The sequence below is a fragment of the Peromyscus californicus genome, unplaced genomic scaffold, assembly GCF_007827085.1.
Source record: "Peromyscus californicus insignis strain IS unplaced genomic scaffold, ASM782708v3 Scaffold_7__1_contigs__length_154581171, whole genome shotgun sequence".
NCBI classification, from domain to species: domain Eukaryota; kingdom Metazoa; phylum Chordata; class Mammalia; order Rodentia; family Cricetidae; genus Peromyscus; species Peromyscus californicus.
The window spans coordinates 70,780,846-70,794,885 of record NW_026294595.1 but is presented as its reverse complement, the minus strand read 5'-3'; the positions used below and the strand labels follow the sequence as shown (position 1 = coordinate 70,794,885).

The following is a 14,040-nucleotide window of genomic DNA, read 5'->3' as shown; positions in this document are numbered from 1 at the left end:
TGTCATTTGAATTCAATAGTAAGGAAAAATGCATACTTGGTCTCCCAGGTCAAATAACACACAAGGCATGCAAGTCTCTGCTCACTCCTGAAAGCCAACTGAGACAACAATAAAGGGTTACTTTGAAGGCATAAAGTTACAAGGACAAGCAAAGCAGAAGATGCAATAGCCTTGCTACTGCGTGGCTATGGAAACCAGGATGCCAACAGAGGAGAAGAGACTGATTTAGCACAACAGTGGGGACTCGGCCAACAGCATGAAAACAAGGGAAGCAAGTCCTTTCATGCCTCTGAATCTTCCAGAAGACTCAGAAACCGGCAACAGTGAGCATCTTTGAAGACAGGTGAGGATGGGATTAAAAATAAACAACAAGGCTGAAGGTATGTATAAAGAGCAGTTAGAGCCTCAGATAGCCTGTCTTACCTCACTGTAAAGGTAAGGTTTGTTACAAGGAATGCTAAGTCTCCGCTGAATCCCCCACCATGGTAGAACTACCATAGTAAAAGAAGGATGAGGAAAAGGAAAATTATCCAAACAAAAAATTTCAAGCCCTGGTCTTTTTCTCCATCTGCTTGCACTATATTTCCAGGAGACATCCAGGTCGCCAATGTAAAAAAAAAAAACTAGAAGACTTTTTCTGTGGAATATGACTCAGCACCACCCCTTCTCAAAAAATAAATAATGAACTTTAAAAATACATAACATAGTAATAAAGAACAGAGGAAGTTCTCCCAAGGAAGTACCCCAGGCAGATCATCCTACATTAGCACTTAGAGTTGAAGAGACTAGTTTGTCCACAGTTTTCCAGTCTGCTTCTGAATGTCGTATATGGGCAGAAAAGCATCACCAGGTGTTGATGGTGCCCCTCCACCAAAACAAACGTGAAGAAGCAAGTGCTTGGAAGACAGCTAAGAAATGATGGGAAGGGAGGCTAACTTAACCCTGAACAAAGATAGAGCTCTTTAAATCGTGCATTTAAAAGTGAAGATGGTGTTTGTTTGTTTGTTTGTTTGTTTGTTTTTGTATCCCTTTGTTTTGTGACCTGCTGATTTTAATCAAGGTTGTCTGTGTTGACCATGGTTTTGAAACTATCCCTGACCCTGATGGGTTCACCATTGGGTACACAACTGAAAACAATGCCTGTCCCTCTCTTAGAATCTATTAATAGCATTTCGGAAGGTGGGGTCATAAGTCCTCCCTTGATCCATAGTTGACCATTGGTAGGCTCAGTCTCATGCATGTCAAGTGCAGGAAACCATAGCTACTCTGATATTACAATTGAAAAGACTATGAGATTCCATGAACAACTTCAAAGTCTTTCTCCTTGTCTTCTTGCACTTACATTCTTTCCACCACCTCTACTATAGTGTCCTGAGCAGTAGAAGGGATAGCATTAATGTCCTATGTAGAACTGAGCATTCAGTCACCACTTTTTTATTCTCAATGCCTTGAGCAGCTATGAAACTACACCCACCATTATTCACTGCCAAGGGGAGGTTCTGTGTTTAAAGCTGAGATAGTATTTGTCTGAATAGAAATATAAGTTTTAGAAAGTAGTATGTCACCATTTCATTTTGGTTAAGCAATAGTAGTAAGCTCCTTCCTAAGGCTTATAACCTCCCCAGTCATAGACTTTTAGCTGGATTTATTTTATCAAACACACATTTCCTCCTGTGAAACAAGCCTCAAATTCAACCAAGGAGTGGTTGGTTACCCTTGCAACAATTATCCCACTGTTGTACCAGTGAGCTCATCTTCCCTAGAAAGTTGACATTGCGGTTCATAAGGTTCACAAACAGATTATACTTTTGATGGCTTTTGTCCCTGAGTAGTCTGCACTATACTTTTTGGCACTATGAAAGTTAGCCAGAGCAGGGAGGACACTTCAAGTGCACATCCAGTTTCACTTTTCTGTATTTTACAGCCCAAGTGTGTGTTATCTTCAGTGAGAAGTTCTTATCATGTAGTTCTGGTGGTCGTCAAGATGGATAGGAAGAGTCTATATTGTTTAGGTGGTGAGCAGTTCGTTGGGCCTTACTGACCAATAAGAAGATATGCCATGCCTGGTACTGGGATTTTTATGTGACATAGGATGTCATCTAGGAGTAACAGCATCTAGACACACATGATGTCTCTCTTATAATTAAAAGAAAAAGAGCTAGGATCTCCCGCTCCCCTAAGCTCTCTTTCCCTTGACCCTTGCCCTTCATTATCCCCATGTTGTTCATGTAGATCTCATCCATTTCTCTGTCATTGGGCGATCCCTGTGTCTTTCTTGGGGTCCTGTTTTCTAGGTAGCCTACCTGGAGTTGTGAGTAGCAGTCTAGTCATCTTTGTTTTACATCTAGTATCCTCCTATGAGTGAGTACATACCATGTTTGTCTTTCTGAGTCTGGGTTACCTCACTCAGGATGATTTTTTCTAGATCCATCCATTTGCCTGCAAACCTCATGATGTCACTGTTTTTCTCTGCTGAGTAGTATTCCATTGTGTATATGTACCACATTTTATTTATCCATTCTTCAGTTGAAGGGCATCTAGGTTGTTTCCAGGTTCTGGCTATTACAAACAATGCTGACATGAACATAGCTGAGCAAGTGCCCTTGTGGTATGATTGAGCATTCCTTGGGTATATGCCCAAGAGTGGTATAGCTAGATCTTGGGGGAGATGGATTCCCAATTTTCTAAGAAAGTGCCATATTGATTTCCAAAGTGGTTGTACCAGCTTGCATTCCCACCAGCAGTGGAGGAGAGTTCCCCTAGCTCCACATCCTCTCCAGCACAAGGTGTCTTCAGTGTTTTTTTTTCTTAGCCATTCTGACAGGCATAAGGTGGTATCTCAGAGTCATTTTGATTTGCATTTCCCTGATAATTAGGGATGTTGAGCAATTCCTTAAATGTCTTTCAGCCATTTGAGTTTCCTCTGTTGAGAATTCTCTGTTTGGGAGGCATCCAGGTGGTGGCACCAGGTCCTGTACTCAGTGCATGAGTTGGCTGTTTGAAACCTGGTGCCTATACAGGGACCCTTGGCTCGGCCTGGGAGGAGGGGACTGGACCTGCCTGGACTGAATCTGCCAGGTTGAGCTCAATCCTCAGGGGAGTCTTTGCCCTGGAGAAGATGTGAATGGGGGATGGGCTGGGGGGAGGGTGGGCGTGGGGGGACGGGAGGGGGGAAAACACGGGAATCCATGGCTGATATGTAAAATTAAATTAAATTATAAAATTATAAAAAAATAAAAAAAAGAAAAAGAGTGTGTGTGTGCACATGTGTGTGATATATGATGTGTGTGTGTGTGCACATGTATGTGTGTGTGTGTGTGTGTGTGTGTGTGTGTGTGTGTGTGTGATATATGTATATAGGTGGTGAGTGTTTGGAAGTCAGAGAACAGCTTATGGAGTCAGTTCTCTCCTTCCCCCTTTGTGTAGCAATTTCTTCAGTGTTAAAATATCCCTTCCAAGACTCATGAGACTTGGGAAATAAGGACACTTCACATGTCTGTGAAAGCAGAAATGCAAAAGATTCACAGGGTCTCTCACCAAGGTTACAGAAGCAGTGACTAACTGCTGAGGGGCGAGATTGGCCCACTGAGCTACCTGGAGGAATCTCTCTGACCTGTAGAGATGCCTGCGCCTCATGCAGAGACCCCAATTCCAAGACATAGTTGCCACTATTCAGAGCACTGGAAATAAGGAAAGCATTCCAAAATCTTCCAAAAGAGGAAAAACAAGGAAGCTCTCCTAGGAAGATTCCAGAAATAGAGTAGCAATGGACTTCTCAGCATCACTGGCAACCAAAAGAAAGAATTGGCAGTGCTTTAGATTGTAAAAGAAAAATAATGATTTCTGACTTAGAATTATACATTTACCAACTCCAGAACTGAGTGTGGGTATTGTGGAGACATGTCTAGACAAATCTTCCAACCCAGTACTTAAGTATGGATATTATAGAGACACTTCTAGATGCATCTACCAACCTCAGAACTAGGTGTGGATATTGTGAAGATATATCTAGACATGTAAGTTCCCTCAGTTTTATATCCAATGTTTCCTTCCTTGGGAAGTTGTTGAGGCCACAAGTCAACAAAATGAGAAAGAAAAGCAAGCCTAGGAATCAAGTTAGTAGTGAGAATGTCTTAGAGTGACAACTGGGAGCAGACTGGTAGATCCCTCAAAAAGTCTTTCAGAACAGAAGGTGAAAATTGCTTACTGTGGTGATATTTTGTGTATGCTTTAACAAATAAAGCTTGCCTGAAGATCAGAGTGCAGAGGTAAGCCATTAATTAGCCATAGGGGCCAGGTAGTGGTGGCACACACCTCTAATCTAGCACTCAGAAGGCAGAGGTGGATGGATCTCTGTGAGTTCAAGGTCATCCTAGCATACACAAGATTGATCCAGTCTAAAACAGAAAGAGAGCCAGGCAATGGTGGCACACACCTTTGCTCCTCCTACTTAGGAGGCATACACGCCTTTAATCCCAGCACTAGGAAGGTTGAGACAGGAAGTGGTGTGGCTGGGAGGAGAAAGGAATGCAAGGCGAGAGAAAACAGTAGCTCTGTCCCCTTTCGGCTGAGGAGTTGGTGAGGTGAGAGGTGGCTGTGGCTTGTTCATTTTGTCTCTCTAATTTTACAGCATTTACCCTGATATCTGGCTCCAGGTTTTTATTAAGACCAATTAGGGTTAGTGCTACAGCTTATCATAAACATCTTTCAAGAAATAAGATAACTAAAACTAGTTCTCAATGTGCCTCAACTTTATCAGAGAAAATGTACTCAATATGTGTAAGTGACATGAAATAAATAAACTTACATGGTCTTAGAAAATGACTCAGTGGAACAATGTGACCAAAAGACAAATACAAAGTTCATGGTAGCTGAGTAAGAAGATGAATTAGGTGTGTTACATGACTCAAATGTAGATATGTTTGCATAAGAGTGCAATAATAAATGACCACAGGCCAGTGTAAACATTGCGTAGTGATAGTAAATTCTTACTAACACTATGAGGAGAGAGAGCTTAGATTAAAAAAAAAAGTATGCAGGTTCCTGGGCATGGAGGTGGTCATTGTCCATTGTGGGAAACCAATATGCTGAAAAGTAGCATAAAGGGACATTTCCCCTGCTGCTCTGGCTTATGCCTATGATTCCAGCACTTGGAGGCTCAGACTAAACGCTATTTATTGAGTTTAAGGACTTACCCATAGACACATGGACATAAGCACACACAGACACATACACACAGAAACATACATACATATACGCATATGCACACACTCATATATATACAGGCACATAAACACATACACATGGACACACATATACATGCACAGGCACATACATACATGCACACAGAGAGAGACACAAACAGATACACATATGCATATATACACAGATGCACATATACACAGAGACACATGTATAAACACACACACACACAGAGACAGAGAGACAGAGAGAGAGAGAAATCACCCTGTGCCAGATACAGCATAAATAGCTCAACATAAATAATGCCCTTTGTTCTTCACCACATTTTTTATTTAATTCATTTAATTTATATTTCCACCACAGTTTTCCCTCTCCCCACCTCCCTTCCATCCCCAATCCACTCCTCCTCTGTTTCTGTTCAGAAAGGGGCAGGCCTCCCATGGACATCAACGACTCATGGCATATCAAGTTGTAGTAAGACTAAACAGCTCCCCTTGTATTAAGTTTAGGCAAGGCAATCCAGTATGAAGAATAGGTTCCCAAGAGCCAGTCAAAGCCTTTGGGACAGCCCCTGCTCCCATTGTTAGGAGTCCCACAAGTAGACTAAGCTACACAACTGTCACATATATGTAGAGGGCCCAGGTCGGTCCCATTCAGACCCCCTGGTTGCTGGTTTAGACTCTGTGATTTTCTTCCAGCCAGGTTAGTTATTTCTGCACGTTTTCTTGTCACGTTCTTGACACCCCTGGCTCATACAATCCTTCCTCCCTCTCTTCAGCAGGATTGCCTGAGCTCGGCCTAATGTTTGGCTGTGGATCTCTGCATCTGTCTCCATCAGTTACTGGATGCAGGCTCTCTAATGACTGCTGGGGTCATCACCAATCTAATCACAGGAGATGGCCAGTTCAGGCGACTTAGTCACTATTGCTAGGAGTCTTCCCTGGGTCATCCTTGTGGATTCTTGGGAGTTTCTAAAACCTGACGCAATGGAAACTCCCAGTAATAAGTCCTGTTGTATAGGTTCCACAGACGAGGAAACAGAGGCCCAAAGAGGCTATCGTGCTGAGCAGTACACATCCAGTAAGTAATCAGCCAGCAATCCATGCCAAACAACCGGGGAAGGAGTCTGTTCCAAATCTGAGCGGTTAGCTGTCAGCCCAAACACCGAGTCCAAACAGAATACACAATTAAACCCTTCTGCAATCAGATGACTACGTATGAGAGACAGACATGGAAAATACTTGTGCTAGAATGAAATACAGTCCCTTAGAGGCTAACCCCAGTGCTTACAAAGCAGAGCTCTGAGGCAAAGCTTGTTAGATATGAAATTGGCTCTGGCAAGTTACTTTTAGTTGCCTTGGCACGTCTTGCTCTCAGGTCCCCAGTGTCTGTTTTCAGCCATAGTGTTCACAGTAAGTGTCCTGTCAGAGAGCTCATATATTCCCCCACTTTTCAAATAGGAAAATTGTGGCCCAGTGGATTTTATTCTATCATCAAGGTAAAATACAGGTCAACCCAAGATCAGAATCACACCACCAATACCTCATGTTCATTTTCACTAAGTCAGAGCCAGCGTAAGTAAGACCTCTCTTAGTGACTAACATTTACCTGGCCAGTATCCAGAAAGCTGAGAGGACCATAATTAGCCACTAACCACGGAGACTTACCGTACATCAGCAGCAGAATGGATTTGAGCAGGTGACATTCCAAGGACATTTTTAAATAAATGATGAACCTTTAAAATAATGAAGCCCATATTTATCCTGCTGCTCAAATACATTGCTGGGATATGGTTTATGATATTAAAATAGTGATAAATATATATTTAATTTCCATCCATCTCTACTAGGAACTATAATGTAAAGTTTAATCAGCATTTTCCCTAACATTTGAAAGGCAATTAAAAGATGATATTAGCATCCATCTTACATGGCTCCTTAAAAGGCTCGATTGTTTAGGATGGCTGTTTAAGCATTAAGCAACTGCACTGTGTGATACCATAAACAGATCTGGTCTGAATTCACTATTTGCTTACCTAAAACATCATTTTAGATGCAGAGAGAAGAAATCAGCTAATTATCACACAAGGGTCAGATACAAGTCTCTCATTATTTGTCATCTTGGGGGAGAGTACGATCTCACTCTAATGGTAGAGTCAGCCATCAGATACCTTAAATGAAGCAAATTATCTTCAACAAATACATTTTTTAAATTTAAACCTCTTCACCACTTCAACAACTTAGAGAGAGAAGCAACATGAACTGAGGGGAGAGTCAAAGAAATAACTTTAACCACAAGAAATGATAGTTAAGATAAAATTCTATCAATAAAATTCAGCTAAACATGAATTTGAAAAAAACTTTTCATGTTTACTTTCTTTGTCAATATTGTGTATCCTTGAGCTTTATTTCAGGAACTTGCTGGGCTTCCACAGAAGCAGCTGTGTCTACTGTTCACACTCCTTATTCTTTGCAAGGATATCTCCTAAAGAGATGGGATTTGTTTTCCTCTGTCAGCTGCCACTTGTATACCTTTGATATTCCTGGTTAGTTGCATCCATCATGTCCATTCTTTACCCCCACCACTATTTCCTTAGTCAGATCTTCATCACTTTCCATTCAAGCTCCTCTTACCTTTATCTTATCTGGCTGATTAATATTTCAGAATCTAAATACAAGTGGGGCCTCAATGTTTCTCTAGAGTCTAAGCTCTTGCATCCAAAGCTGTTTTCCAAGTTTACTTCCCATTAAATAGAGCACAAGGTGTGGTAGGGATATTTCATTTCTTACAGGATCCCCAGTGTCTATTATAACGTCTTGATATTTAATAGATGTTAGCAAATACCTGTTGGATATTGGAACACATATAGACAGCTCTCACTTCACACTTAACAAACCCTTGCACAATTATATTCAGCTTTGAAAGGGTGGGTTTCCAATTACAGTATTCACAAACCCCTTGGGGCTTTGGGAGATCGCTCAGTGATTGAAGGTGCTTACAGCACAAACATAAGAACTTTGAGTTCATATGCCCAGCACCTCCAGGAAAAGCCTGGAATGTGTGCATATATGCCTGTAATCCCAGTGCTGTGGGGAGGAGAGATGGAGGATCTCCAGACTATCATAGATTTAAGCCTACTTTCAGATTCAATAGGAGATCCCATTTCAAGGGAGTAAGATGACAGCCATGCCTTCCTTTCATGTCTGTGCATTCTCACAGGTATGCATACACATGCACATTTAGTATACATACATACTACACACAAACACACACACAAATAAATGACAAACTTCCAGCAACCTTTCAAAATTCTGTCCTAACAATGACTCTTCCAAGGAGTGTTGTTGATATCCTTATATAAAGTTCATGTTTTGTTAGAATGGATAGGACTAGTGTGAATTTTCCTGTGGAGAACTTAACAAGCATCAACTAAAACAAGAATGAGAGACTTAATACATGATCGAACCAAAGTTTAGCTAGGTGAACCAATGAGTTTATTAGCATACATAAGGGAGCTTGGGTGAGGCGCCATGTGAGGTAGCGTAGAGACTCAGTGAGGAGGCATCTCCAGAGCCTCCTACACAACTTGCATACAGCTCCACAGGGGTCTCTACGCTAACAAATTATTTATTTATATAACCTTACCTTGGGGGGGGGGCATGTTGAAGATCTTGTAAATTTCTGAGTTTCCTGTTTTGTAAATTGTTTGTGTTTCCTAAATCTGGTATATTTCATTAGCTTCCTGAATCTTAGAAGCAATATTCCTACCTCTAAAAAAAAGAAAAAAAATTCAATTTACCGGAAACAGTTAAACAACAAGGACTTATCTTTTTAAATATATACTTTCATTATGGTAAAACATACCAAATTCAAAATTGTCACTGTAACCATTTCTTTTTGTTTATGATTTTTATTGTATTTATGTATCAGTCTGTCTGTGTGTTTGGGGGAAGGGGAGGGGGAGGACACCTCTGTGCCAGTGAGTGTTTAGAGGTCAGAGGACAACTTGCAATAGTTTGCCTCTCCTTCCACCATATGTGTCCTGAGTATCGAACTTATGTCATCAGACTCTTCAGCAGTTGTCTTTACCTGCTGAGCAATCTCACTGGTGCCATCATAACCATTTCTAAAGTTATGCTGTACTGGTATTTAGTATATTAATGTTGTTGTGTAACCAAAACCAACACCTGCCTCTGGAAATTTTTCTTCACCCTTGGTTGACATTGGCCCCTGAAAAGCAACATGCTACTTTCTGTCTCTTCTTCACATAGATGAAATAAAGCTGTATTTATCTTTTGTGTCTGGATTATTTCACTTAATAGAATGTTGGCAGTGTTCATCAATGCTGTGTAGCATATATCAGAATTTCAACTTCTTGAAGCTGAGTCACACTCTATTGTGAGTGTGTATTGCATTTTATTTACTCAGCCAGCCTTTAATAGACATTTTAGCATTCCTTAATAAGGTAATGGAGCTTTGGAAATATTTGTAGATGCTAAATAGAGAAGCCAATGTTTTATGGGGAAAGCATTCGATGAAGAAAATGTTTGGGTGCTAGACACACAGGAGGTAAAGATGGCAAGACCAGGTCTCCTATGCTCCTAACAAAGCTTGAAAATGTCTGATTCTGAGCAAGAGAAAGAGAATCTGAGACACATTTAGGGAGTCCAATAGTACAAATCAGCTTCTCTGTTATGGTGTGTTGAGTGTGGCATAAAAAATGTATGAACAGAGCTAAGGGTCTATCATCCTGTGAATTGGGACAGGAGTTGAGGTTAAATAGTGAATAAAACTTGCTCAAAACTTCTGCTGTATCAAGAATTCAGGCACTCTGCTCTTGTGGAGCCAGAGTCAGATTGAGTCAATACATTCAAGTCTCTGGTGTGTCTGTTTTTGAGGCCCAATCTTACTTTATTACACAGATTTAAGACTCATTACCTTCTAGGACTATGCCTCTCTCACGGAGATGTGTTATCCTCCAGGTATTTCCACCACAGTTAGAGATAGATGTATTGAGTCGTGGATTATTGAACCTCACAAAACTATTTCAGCGTTCTCCCAAATGTACTCCCCTTTTCTCCTTCTACTCTTCTGCTCACTTCACAGCAACTTCATAGAAACTGAACAAAACAATAACATCAGTTCTCTAACATGGTTATTCATGTTACTTAATATGTACTAAACAATGCACTTATAATTACTAAAGATGGACAATAACTACTTGTGGGTCATGAAACTTATACTTGAAAAGATTTCATTATATATTTGTTCAATTACAAGATGAGATGACTTTTTTCAGTTTTGAAATGAATAATCATAGAAGAGAATTATTAGTAACAGCATATTTTAAGGAACACTGTTGATTGCCTTGTCATGATTTTTATCTAGATTGAATCTCTCAATTTGTACTTATTTGTGTTTTCTTTTTCATTCATTTTAAAGGTTCTATTTTTCTTCAAATACTTGTGTGGTGTGTGGTGGGGGGAGGGTGTGCATGTATGTAGCCATAGTATTGTGGAGTCAAAGAATAAGTAGTAATTAAATAGTTAATCAATTTCCAAATATACTCTGAAAAGCCACTGTTGTTTGTGATCCAAATGTATGGATACAATAAGCTTCAGCAAATGCATGTCCCAACCTGTTTGTCTTGTCAATGACAAGAGTCTCTCCTATCCAAATTCAGTGTCTCAGATGCTAGACTCTGGGAAACAAGTCAACCTTGCAACAAAACTGTTCCAGGATCCTGCCTGCTTTGCAAGTTTCCTAAGTTTCTCCTTCCTTCAAACTACTTGTTTCTCTTTGGTATTTTTAAACCCTTGACATTTAAGAGATAACTTTGCACAATAGCTTTACTCCTGTTCCTCACAAAAGTGACATTTTCTTGTCATGAAAATTTTCAGGGGAGAATTTACAAAGAAACTTTACATACAAAGCAAGGGATCTGATGCTCAAGAGGGAAAATGGGTTTTCCTGTTCTATGTCAGGTCTACAGCTCAGCAATTCCATCAGCACTGACTCTCCTGTACTGCCTTTCATATCAATGAAAGATTAACCACATTTGGATTACAGAAGGATGGATGGCTGATGAAAGCATTAGAAAATCCCTGAAGCCAGAGAGCTCCTGAGACTACCTTGGAAGGCACGTGACATTAACAAGGAAGTGTCTCAGGAACTCACTTCTCAGTGGCTCCCTACACTCAGTTTTCCAGGACAGCACTCACTTCAGATAATGAAAGGGGACAGCACAGAGGTGCTGATGTTCCTGGGAGGGGCTCTGCATGCCTACCTTTGAGACTTCCTTCAGAGTCCAGCTTCAGAGGGTCCAGCAGTTCCCTGGGGTTAGGAACTTTGTTTCACAGTCCCGAAGTCCACAGGAGAGCAGACGAGGGATGTGAGGGCTGCATCCACAAAGAACAGGGACTGCTGGTCTGTGGTGCATGCTGGCCATGAAGAGAGCCTTTCACAGAGCAGTAAGTCAGCTCTCAGCAGCCTCAACTTTTATCTTGGGATCCAGAACTCACAGCACAAGTGGCAGTGGATCTGTTCTAATCTGTTTGATTACTTTGGGACTGTAGATCCCTTCTCTTTCCATTCTTCTTGGCTGACAACCACAAACTAAGGAGTGTGCTCATACTGAGAATGAAAGAGGAAGAGAAATAGCAATCTTATTATTGTTGATAATTTTAACCAAATCAGAGATCAAACAAAAGCATTATACAAAAAGCAATGTATAATTCTGAGAAGACAGGATATAATGCTAGACTGACACAGACCCCTCCCATTCTAGAATCTCCATCTGCTCAGGACATTTGGAATTGTTAGAATGCAAGAAATTCAAAGTGAAGAATGCCCCTATCTGCAGTGGTATTGGATTCTCAGCTCTTATGGTCCTCCATGCAGTTACAAGTGAGCTATTGACTATGGATTTCTGCAAACAAAAAGAAGACAAAGAGAGTTTTGTTCTCCCACCCAGGACCATAAATCACACTTTTCACCTTCAGCCTCCCCGCTTTCATCTGCCAGTGGCCCAGTAGACAAGGTGTCTGTCTCAGCAATAAGCTCTCTCTTTTCTAGGCCCTGCATTTCCCCAAAAGTAAATGATCTTTGTGAAACAGGACAGCACATACCCTATTGGACATCTTCTAATACAAGACTGAAAGACACCTGATGAATGAATAGGCTTGGTATGATCCAGTGAGGAGTCAGAAGCAAATCACAATCTTCAATTTCTCTTCTCTGTCCTGCTCTCTGAGGCTGAAATTACTGTTTTGCTGCTGTCTGCATCTCCAGTGCTTGTTGACATATACCAATGGGAAAGAAAATACTGAACTAAGTTGGTTTATCAGCTGAGGTACTTTCCTCTCTACTTGGAGACATACACACATATACTTAGTAGTCATCCAAATCAAGGAATGAAAGAGGAATCAGGATGAGGAAAAATATGAGTTAAATTTGCCACAAGTGTGTAGGTAGAGTTTTCCTGCCTGGCCCACAGTCAGGACAAATCTCTCTCACCTGCCAGTCCCACAGACGCTCAGACCCGACCAAGTAAACACAGAGACTTATATTGCTTACAAACTGTATGGCCGTGGCAGGCTTCTTGCTAACTGTTCTTACAGCTTAAATTAATCCATTTCCATTAATCTATACCTTGCCACGTGGCTCGTGGCTTACCAGCATCTTCACATGCTATTTGTCATCGTGGCGGCTGGCAGTGTCTCTCTGACTCAGCCTTCCACTTCCCAGCTTTATTCTCCTCCTTGTCCCGCCTACACTTCCTGCCTAGCCAATGGCCAATCAGTGTTTTATTTATTGACTAATCAGCAACACATTTGCCATACAGAACATCCAACAGGACTTCCCCCATTTTTTTTTTTCAAAAAGAAAGGTTTTAACCTTAACAAAGTAAAATTACATATAATTTGGGAATTTGGGCGTAGCTTCTCTTACTACTTCCTGCTGGAGGGGGGCGCTGTATCTTATGGGGAAACAAAGAAAATTTTAGGATTATGGAATAGTCCATGAGGCTGTATCATCTGAGCCAATTGCCTTGAAACCATTCTGGATGTTGGATCATCTGGGCCATGGTGTCATCGGAGACCTTTCAGGGGGTCTTGGCTGGTCAAACCTGATGTATCTTAATCTTGAACAAATCCATAGCCTCTGGCTTTCTGTGGAAACAAAAGAGACTCTTTTCCAAAGCAACATATCCTTATATCCAAATTTTGAAGTCAAGGTACCTTTAAAATATACATTTTGGCATAACTCAACATCTTTTATGATCAAATGTTTTTCTGCAGTTAAAAATCCCAAAGACAACACAATCCAGATTCTCTGTGTAATATTCATCTTTACGTGGCTTATTTTTTATATTAATTTTACTGTCTCTTTAAAGACTTTATTTTTTAAAACTATGTATTTGTTTCTATAACTGTATATACCACCTTTTTTTGTCTCTTTCAAGCCTACGTACATTTTTACACACATTGTAAACTATTACATCTGAATCTGTCTTATTGTGAATCTATTGCCTTAAACTGCAGCAGCTGTGGCTGCTGGCTCCGCCCACCTCAGCTTCCCAACATGGCGGTGGTTTACCGTCAGCTCTGGGAGCTATCGTGGGTCTATGCTTTTATCCAAGCAGCGTGTAGCCCAGAAACCTCTTTTTTTGTTTTGTACTAGTAAAGACTAAATCCACCATGCAGCTTAATGTGCCACTTGCAGAGGTCTCATTCCCGCCATACTGCAGGTCGAGCGTGGACGCTAGGAACCCACAAGTAGCTCAAACCAGCAGCTGCCGCTCATTTGAGAGAGACAATTAGGAACTGTTTTTAGCTC

General features: G+C 40.9%; 1 long non-coding RNA gene across 1 annotated transcript in view; it reads left to right on the top strand.

Moving 5' to 3' along the window:
• Positions 1 to 256: 256 nt before the first annotated feature.
• Positions 257 to 14,040, top strand: part of LOC128102283 (uncharacterized) — a 32,147-nt gene continuing 18,363 nt past the window's right edge. Inside the window, exon 1 of the long non-coding RNA XR_008215370.1 lies at positions 257 to 343. This is a non-coding gene — a long non-coding RNA (uncharacterized LOC128102283). The remainder of the gene's footprint in view (positions 344 to 14,040) is intronic.